Source organism: Bombus impatiens, unplaced genomic scaffold (assembly GCF_000188095.3).
Source record: "Bombus impatiens unplaced genomic scaffold, BIMP_2.2 scf_0546, whole genome shotgun sequence".
NCBI lineage: Eukaryota > Metazoa > Arthropoda > Insecta > Hymenoptera > Apidae > Bombus > Bombus impatiens.
The window spans coordinates 14,484-24,433 of record NT_176965.1 but is presented as its reverse complement, the minus strand read 5'-3'; the positions used below and the strand labels follow the sequence as shown (position 1 = coordinate 24,433).

Here is a 9,950-nt window from a genome sequence, read left to right as displayed (position 1 = left end):
TTTTTATTGTTGTTCAGAACTATAACAATCTTAAGCACATGTTCAAAATGATAGCTCCTCATCACTTGTGAACATTTCGTAATGCTGCGACAAGAAAATAATAGCATCTTACTCAATATTTCTGGTGTCACAGCAACACAACCTTTACGTATCTTAATTTTCTGTTACCTGGATTAGTCTTACGTGACTATAACCGTTAAATAATTACATTTTGATGTCGACTATTCTCAGATTGCACCGTACATCCAAAAGCCATTCGTTTCATGTTAAGTTTATATCCTGAACATTTTATGTCCATTGTGAACATTCTCAAGATGTTCGCAAAACTTAAATTTTGCATGTCCTAGCAACATCCATGTTACATTGCCTAAAACATCTGCATTCCACCCCTCGCGACCGGACAGCCAACGGCCTGCGTAACGTCATTCCGACCCTCAATGAACCTAGGGACCCACCATAGCCTTTCCCTTTCACTGTATTGTATCAACATGAGTCTTCAATCAATCCGTTTGTCCTGAAGAATTTCTTAAGCCTAAAAATATTTTCGAAGCACATCTGGTTTTTAGAGAGCTCCTTAGGTTTATTAGGCGCACTTAAAAACACGGAGAAAGCGGGTACGCACCTATTAGGAAAAACCGAATAGCTATCTAGCAAAACAAGCTGGTTTTTCCCATGAACAAGGTCACCTACCAACCACGATGGTAGGAGGCTTCCTACTCATCCCTTCAAGCATCAGCGTAGGCCGAATCGACACCGCGGATCGTTACTCTCACTTTTCCTAACGAAAAGTGTGAACAACGAATCCGCGTTCTTCATGCAAAGGGGCACACCCACACCGAACTTTCTTCCGTATTAACATAAGAGCGAGTCAGTACAAAGATACAAGTCAGTACAAAATCTAACGCCTAACGTCTAAGTCTAAGCACAACGCTAGAGGAGTATAATTCACGTCAACTATCTAAGTCGGTTCTCGGTATTGTCGAACATTCACCTCCTCTATTAAGTATCCTATAGTGCTACGTCCACTAACATACTAAATTCAATTATAAGAGCCTTGCTCTAGTGTGCATATCTATCTTATCATCGTGCGACAAGTTGTTATCTATTTATACCTACTCAACAGTGTAATTTAATTGTTGGAAATATATAATTTATAATTCTGTAAATCACAGTGTTTTACTAACTGAGTCATCCCTATTATCTTAACCGAAATCAGGGAATTGATCAATTCGTGGTGTAGATTGCTATAATCGTAACGGGATCTTACGACTCCCGTTGACGTCTCTCCTCGCGATTGCGTCTCCCCGCGATTGGTCGAAAATGCAATCCATTTCTTAAGTCTCACAAATGTGCTTAAAACTTAAATTTTGGATGTTCTAGGGACATTTCTTCCGAAAGTCCTACGAATATTCTTAAGGCCAAATTTCGAATATTTTACTACTATCCATTTCGTAAATCCAAAGAATTAAATATCAGATGTTATAAGAACAATCATTTTGTAGATTTTACAGATAAGAATTTCACTTTACAGATTAAATTAAACATTTACAGATTAAACCACAGATTTTACAAGGACAACCGTTTCCTAGGTTTCACAGTTAAATATTGCAATATTTTAAGAACATTCATTATAAAAGTACAAGGTTTCCAATTCCATGAATTTTTGCAATTCTCGCAAAGTTTCCATGTTTAGGCTATACATGCACTAGAAATTCTAATTTCAGGAAGTAGTAATGCAATAAATTGTTTAAATTTCGATCGCGAAGAATCTGCGTCTAACTATACATAATTAGAACAAGATGTTCTCAAAAGATGTACTAAAAGCGGAAAGTAAATGATTCCCTATTCAAAAGTAGGTCCAAAATGTACAATGACAATTTTTGATAAGAAGTTTTGTTTTCGAAAAAATTGACGCTGGAGATTCGTCTAGTACGCATGCACTTGCAAGGACAATCCATTGAATGGGCTAGAACTTAGGTATCCTATTCGGCGGTACGAGCCATATGGTGGTTCCCTATGTACTAGAAGTCGAAAATATAGAATAACAATTTTCCATATCAATCCGTTATCGTAAAATTTCTGCATATCAAAAAACATGAATGCTTTTAGTTTTAAAACATGTGCTAATTTATTGGTGAGAGAACGATATAATGTGAGGTAATAGTCGTGCAATACCAAAACATTTCTTTTTCTCGATGCTTCGATTGTAGATTATTAAAAATAGATTATCAAGAAAGGTAAACTTCGAAAAAATTGACGCTGGAGATTCGTCTAGTACGCATGCACTTGCAAGGACAATCCATTGAATGGGCTAGAACTTAGGTATCCTATTCGGCGGTACGAGCCATATGGTGGTTCCCTATGTACTAGAAGTCGAAAATATAGAATAACAATTTTCCATATCAATCCGTTATCGTAAAATTTCTGCATATCAAAAAACATGAATGCTTTTAGTTTTAAAACATGTGCTAATTTATTGGTGAGAGAACGATATAATGTGAGGTAATAGTCGTGCAATACCAAAACATTTCTTTTTCTCGATGCTTCGATTGTAGATTATTAAAAATAGATTGTCAAGAAAAGTTAAAAAATATTGGAAAAATAAAAAAAAAAGCCAACACCACACGGAGTTCCCAGGCGGTCACCCATCCAAGTACTATCCGTGCCCAGCGCTGCTTAACTTTCGTGATCGGACGAGAACGAGTGCACTCAACGCGGTTTGAGCGTTGGCTGAAGTAAACACTTTTCTTATTTGTTCCTGATGATCAAAAAATAGAATAAAGAAACATAGGTGTGTGCCAAAATGGGAATGATACAACGTATGAAAATGGTCGCGTAATACTAAGACATTTCTGTTTCTCGATGCTTCGATTGTAGATTATTAAAAATAGATTGTCAAGAAAAGTTAAAAAATATTGGAAAAATAAAAAAAAAAGCCAACACCACACGGAGTTCCCAGGCGGTCACCCATCCAAGTACTATCCGTGCCCAGCGCTGCTTAACTTTCGTGATCGGACGAGAACGAGTGCACTCAACGCGGTTTGAGCGTTGGCTGAAGTAAACACTTTTCTTATTTGTTCCTGATGATCAAAAAATAGAATAAAGAAACATAGGTGTGTGCCAAAATGGGAATGATACAACGTATGAAAATGGTCGCGTAATACTAAGACATTTCTGTTTCTCGATGCTTCGATTGTAGATTATTAAAAATAGATTGTCAAGAAAGATAAAAAATATTGGAAAAATAAAAAAAAAAGCCAACACCACACGGAGTTCCCAGGCGGTCACCCATCCAAGTACTATCCGTGCCCAGCGCTGCTTAACTTTCGTGATCGGACGAGAACGAGTGCACTCAACGCGGTTTGAGCGTTGGCTGAAGTAAACACTTTTCTTATTTGTTCCTGATGATCAAAAAATAGAATAAAGAAACATAGGTGTGTGCCAAAATGGGAATGATACAACGTATGAAAATGGTCGCGTAATACTAAGACATTTCTGTTTCTCGATGCTTCGATTGTAGATTGTTAAAAATAGATTGTCAAGAAAGGTAAAAAATATTGGAAAAATAAAAAAAAAAAGCCAACACCACACGGAGTTCCCAGGCGGTCACCCATCCAAGTACTATCCGTGCCCAGCGCTGCTTAACTTTCGTGATCGGACGAGAACGAGTGCACTCAACGCGGTTTGAGCGTTGGCTGAAGTAACTAGTTTGCTTACTTGTTTTTGAAAAGCAAAAAATAGAATATTTCAAGAAACAGGTGTGTGCCAAAATAAGAATGATACAATGTATGATAATGGTCGCGTAATACTAAAATATTGCAATTTCTTGATGCTTAGAATATAGAATATTAAGAATTGGTTATTAGGATTGATTTTTTAGGATTACCTTATTTTTTGTGCAAAAGGAGACTAGGGGTTTATTTATGACTCTTACGAATATTTTGCTTATGCTGGGTAGGAGACTTATATTTCGCAGGTTTGAGGGAGAGGAGCGGTCCTCATTTTTTTTTTCTTCTGTGATGGCTGTTAATTTAGCTTTTTTCTATTTTCTGGGGAAATACGTGTTATTTATTACATATTTAAAGAACACTGTGTAATATCATTTTATTTTGTTGGGTAAGCGTTTATTGTTTAATTTAGAGAAAATGATATTTAGTTGGTTATAATTTGTAAAGTAGTTTATTTCTATGTCTGGTTGTTTGTGATTGTTCGAGGTGTTTTCATTAGAGAATGTGAAGACTGTCTTATTTAGCGATATGTCTTGCTGTATTTCATTTTTCAGTTTATCTGTTTCTGACATAATAATTCTGTTAATTATCCTCGATCCATATGTTCGTTGTATGTGTGTGTGTGTGTGCCTTGGAAAAGTGAGTGCCGATAACATATACTTCTTCCGTCGTCTTACATGTTATGAAATAACTACACTTCATGTCATTATTGATGTTCTGTATCGCTATACTTGCTTCTTGGAGGAGTGGAGCTTCCTCTGGAGGCAGTTTGAAAGAAGGGATAGAGTTAGATCTTCTCTTTTATCGTAAGAATAATTGTATTTTAGACTGTTTTGGATAGTATGTAGCTTTTGTCTCGTTGTAGCTCATTGTAGCTCGCTTTCGTAGTTACGGCGCTATTTTACAATGGTACTTCAATAGCTAAAACGATTCCCTTCAACATTCGTAGCAGTATTTTTGATTTCCTATGCTATCAGTTTCTTGTAAGGATAATTGACGGATTTTAATGGTCCGAGAGGTCGAGCCCCACCCTTAACCAATAAGCCTCGCATTCATCCAGGTATCGTTCACGCTCTTCCCGCGAAGGATTTCACGCAGTAAACGCCATCTTGTGGGCGAATATGCCGTTTGACGATTTTCGTGAAAACCAATCAGCGTGCGTATTTCGGCTCCTTCCTTTTGAGCCTTATTGGAGTCGCTCGCTGGAGTTGGGCCCGCCCGAGTATAATAACGGTGTCGACAGTCTCGTTCGAGTATTTCAATGGTGAATGTCGATGAGAGAGTCAGCTTCCGTACCTTCGAATCGCTAAACGTGGAGTAACGAACCGTTTTAATCTCTCAGCGCTCTTCAAGCGCTCGTGCAGGCGAAATCGTTTCGTCAGTCATAAAGATCAGTAAATACTTTTCTGAGCTGGCTTCTTCGGTGCGTCAATATCTTCAAGCATTCGTGGACATGGCTGTAAGCGTTGGTGGAGACAGAGTCGTTCCATCAGGCGTAACGTCCTGTGGACAGTTCTGTGCGAAATCTTCAGTTGTAAACAGTATCTCCAAGCATACGCGAAGGTAAGTATCATTTTAGTGAGCGAACGATTAGTAAACCGATTAGTAAAGAAGTAGTAGGTCGTTCAAATGCGAGCGGCATCGACACGCGTTCGCGTTCGCGAACCAGTATATCGTTAATCGTTCGTATCGTCGTACGATAATTCAGTCGCATTCGTTCAGTCGTACATCGCGTCGCGGCATTCGCTTCAGTTGCTTCGTATTGCATAATCGTGCGCAGTAAGCATTCGAAAAATTTCGTCTTAATCGTCGAAGACAACTTGAAACTTACGCATCGTTTATTCTTCGATATTCTTCGAGTTTTAACTTCGTCAATTGTTCTTCGCGCATTGAGTCATTACTCTCCCTCGTAAATCTGTTGCCTAAGATTAATTCGACGGGAAGCAAGTTACAGAGCGCGATATCGTCGATATCAGACACACGCGCATGTTAGACGTATCGTTATTTCTTTAACCGTTTGAGTACCAAGTAGCGTGATCACGCTGTTTAGATTTTGGGTCGAAAAGTCCCAGTACATTTGAACGCTACGGACGACAGACGGTGTTTTGTATTTCATTGCTATCTTAATAATTTTTATTAAGCAAAACTTGAAATATTTATAAACTAATAGTACAGATATATAAAAATATAGATGTATTTCAGAAAATAAAGAAATATGACGAGCGCTATTGTGCCGCTTGTTTCTCTTCGCAATCGATTAAGAGGTTATTTTTTCGACCTTGGTTCTTCAAAGACCCCTGGGACTCAAACGGTTAAATTAAGTCAATATTATCATAAATAATTATTTTTCTACTTATTCTATATGATTTTCGAAACAGAAACGTTAAAAGATTATTATTACTCGACTATTTCAATATTGTTTACGATACTTTTTTAATTACTGTTAAACTTGTCACCACTGGTGTGAGAGACTATAAAATTGATGCGAAATAGTATTTTACAGAAACTGATGAAACCGATGAGTTAGATATTTATATAATTAAAAGTTATTTCTATTTCTGAATTTTCTTTGCGAATATGTTAACTGTGCTTGAGCAGTGCTGGGTCAAATTTATAGGAAAAATGTTTTAAATACCATTTTAAATAGTTGTTGGTCTGCAGTACGAATAAAATATTTTAAATATGTAGTAAAAAATAAACTATCTTTATTTTCACACTGTGGTATATGAAATAAAGTATCTTATCTTTGTATTGCAAATAGTGTTTAAAATGTTTCTTAACAATGAAAATAGATTAAGCAGAAGGTTAATATCAGAATGCAAGAACCCAAAATGTTTATAAATTAAATTCATGTTCTTTTTAACCCTGCTGCGGTCTCCTGGTCTCTTTGTTCTTACTGCTCTCCTTTCTATCTCTAAGAACTTCTGTATTCGTTAAACGTATAGAGCAAAATTTTATTCGACTGGTGAAACCGACGATTTATTTGTACTGATCGGGAGGCAGTCAGAAAATTCGAATTCGTCTTCGTTCGACGGTTACACGTAGCGGCAACGCTGTTTTTGCCCGGAGTATTTTTATTCTCATACTACATGTGTCCCAACGATCTTAATACTGCGAGGCAAAACAACAACATGATTTGAATTGTCCTTTACTCATGTGCCGCTGCAAAAGTTGTTATGAAGGATATAGTAACATACTACTACATTTTCCCGATCCTTTAGTTAGAAGATGAAATAAATAAAAACGAATCTTTATATGTAAAGGTAACTTTCTTCTTCAAACTCTTACCGAATAATTTAGTTGAATGGAAGACCGCAGCAGAGTTAACTATGGGTATTCGCAAGTAACAAGTATTATTCAAAGTTTTCAGCACTTGGATTACTCCTTTGTGGCCAAACATGCAATCCTTTTTTTTTATTTAATTTGTACTTTACAAGTTGTTCAGCTGGACATTTCGTTAAATTTTTCTGACTTTATTTGCGAGTGACTATCCCTACCGGGATAGCATCTTCGAGTTTGACTATTTTATTACTGTAGTGAAGTCAGTGGGATGTTTTCTTTTTAGTCCCCTTTCTATGAAAGTTTTGCTCGCTCCAGCAGCTAACTGGTTTGGATGTGTTGCCATTTTTTCCTTGTATTTTTTTAAGTACCTGCCCATTTCTTCTTCGACCGTTGATATTTTTAGGGCTTTGCATGTATCCTGGTTTCTGATATATCATGGGGCGTTGACTAATGTTCTGAGTATCTTTGAGAAGCTACTCTTGTTTATTTACCGGATTTATTGCTGCTGTCCCCCATAGTGATATTCCGTACGTCCCAATTGTTTTTATTATTGTTTTGTAAATTTTTAGATTATTTTCCATGCTGACTTTAGAGTTTCGACTAGTTAGCCAGTACATCTGTCTTCTTCTTATCCGTATTTTGTCTATAATTGATTTAATATGTTGCCTCATGTAAGTTATAAATCTAAGTGGAATCTTAGTATTTAACTTTGTTTGTGTTATATGCGTATCATTCAATTAGATATTAGGCGGCTTCTGTTTTCGTATTTTAAATGTAATGTGGTTAAATCGACTGGGCTTTGCATTTATCATTTCATTTTTCGAGTTTTCTGATACGTTCTGGTAGTAATATGACTGCTGTTTCTGAATTAGAGTGCTTGTGTTACGTCGAAGGCACGGGGATCAGTGAAATTAAGAAATCTCTGATCGTTTCCTTGCGTCGTTCAAATGATTTCGCTTAGGTTTAAACGTTTCACGAGCAAGGTAAGAAAAATTCAGACTTTAGATATGGTGGCAGAATTTATTATGTGAATTATTAATTATGTGAATATTATGTGAACAGAGTGACGGTTAAGAATGTTAGGAGAGGGTGTGATATAACGACTCTCAATTGACGACTCTTGATTCTTCGGTGGCCAACTGAGGATCAACGGCTGCGGTGCCGAAATATATTGATGGCCGTCAGCCCTGAGGTGATTTTGGTGTAGGACGTGTAGAGTCCAAAGAAATACTCGACGGTGTTTAGCAGTATATTTATTGACAATTCTCGCTTTTGACTCTTTACGTACCATTCTCGATTTCGATTCTACTGACGATTCCAACTGACGATTCTCTCCCCTCGGTTACAACTCAACTGTTTTGTTGATCCGATTCGTGTCTTTTGTCATCCGTCAATATCCCTCCTACGCGCGTGTTCGTTACGCGTCCGCCACCGTTGCCACCTACGCCTTCCAAATATTCGGCGAAAGAACCGTAGTGATACTGATGGCTCCTTAGGCCTGTCGGCACTTGCGCTTTATCGCCGACATTGTGTTTGTGTCGGCGATCTTTTCGCGTTACTATAATAGAGACTAAAGAAGCCGTTCTACAGTGTCACTTGATTAGTACAGCCGTTTCGTCGGTGAGTATTTTGCTGTTGGTAGTTATACGCAATCCAGTGAAATCCAGTTTCAAAATTGAAGTACGCGAGAAAATTAGAGTATTATGAAGGTGCAAGACGAAAGGGCCTGATTTCCTGTACAAAAATGAGTCGAGTATGAAGTGACAAGTTTCGACACAAGACTTGGTTTTCCAGAAAATCAATTATGAAGTTCCGTCCACTTGACTCGCTACTTTTTAAGTATAGGCGTACCTACATGACGGAACTTCACAATCCATTGTATGGAAAACGAAGCAAGGAAAAATTTTATATATCTGAATGCACGTCTCAAAATACCATTCTTCCTCATACATGCATGTATGTTTTCTTAAATATTTTTTTTTTTTTTAATGATGTTTATTTAGCCCAAGATGCAGTTTTAGATACATTTTGGTATTCACAATAAATGGTGAATTTATGTAATGATATCTTAGGCAAAGGTACCGATACGCGGCGGTACGACGTCGCCATGCTATATTATGTGTCGGCGCTTTACATTTTTCGTGTTAAATACTATTTTTGGAATTGAGCTGCTGGGAACGGAGCTTTTATATTTGTTATTCTTTTAATTTTTTCTGTCCTGAAAACTTGGTCGCAAAACAGGACGCTTCGGTAGTCTGCTTTTTGGGTGCTGTGTAACTTTAGGTTTTTTTTTTTAAAAAAAAGAATTACAATAATTACACTGTTTGCACCTGTGTTATACGGGGGCAGAATTGAGTTCTATCGGTTTAATGGGTTTTCTCTCTTATTTTATTATGGATTCAGTATCTACCAATATTTTTTTGTATTTTTCCCATGTTTGTCCTCGGTACTTTAGTGTCTTTCAGAGGGAGGGCCATGTTGTATCTCCACCTAGTGTCTGCGGTCTGTCCATTTAGGTTTTCTTCGTACAGTATAGTTTGGGTTCCTATTTTTCTTTTTATGTGATAAATTATCGGGATGTTATTTTGGTCCTGGAGGTAGTTTTTTTCGTCAAGGCATGGGAAAGCTTCTGGCGGGATGTAGCCTGTTGTCAGAGTGTTTTTGTAATATGCGTCATTTCGAAATAAGCAACTGAAGATTAAACTATTTTCTTTCATCTTTGCCTCCTGCGCGAAGTGGTTTCTTATTAGCTTTAGGATGAGACAGTCTATGCGGTGAATGTTGGCTTGGTCGTATATTGTTTTGTTTTTTACATATTTTTCGAATCCGCTGTGTTCGGATCTGTAAGTACTCAAGCAAGCCCTGAAGCATTTTCTTTGGAATATGCGGATTTTTTCCATCTGGGAGGCTGATATGTTGTACCAGATTGGGCAGCCGTAG

The 9,950-nt window shown here is 37.3% G+C and overlaps 4 non-coding genes across 4 annotated transcripts; all 4 read right to left on the bottom strand.

The window, feature by feature from the left end:
- Window positions 1–2,612: 2,612 nt before the first annotated feature.
- LOC112213236 lies at window positions 2,613–2,731 on the bottom strand. Its single transcript, XR_002947119.1, has one exon. It is a non-coding gene; the product is annotated as a 5S ribosomal RNA (ribosomal RNA).
- Window positions 2,732–2,934: 203 nt separating this feature from the next.
- LOC112213235 lies at window positions 2,935–3,053 on the bottom strand. Its single transcript, XR_002947118.1, has one exon. It is a non-coding gene; the product is annotated as a 5S ribosomal RNA (ribosomal RNA).
- A 202-nt stretch (window positions 3,054–3,255) lies between these two features.
- LOC112213234 lies at window positions 3,256–3,374 on the bottom strand. Its single transcript, XR_002947117.1, has one exon. It is a non-coding gene; the product is annotated as a 5S ribosomal RNA (ribosomal RNA).
- Window positions 3,375–3,577: 203 nt separating this feature from the next.
- LOC112213233 lies at window positions 3,578–3,696 on the bottom strand. The gene has a single exon (XR_002947116.1). It is a non-coding gene; the product is annotated as a 5S ribosomal RNA (ribosomal RNA).
- Between the last annotated feature and the right edge of the window lie 6,254 nt (window positions 3,697–9,950).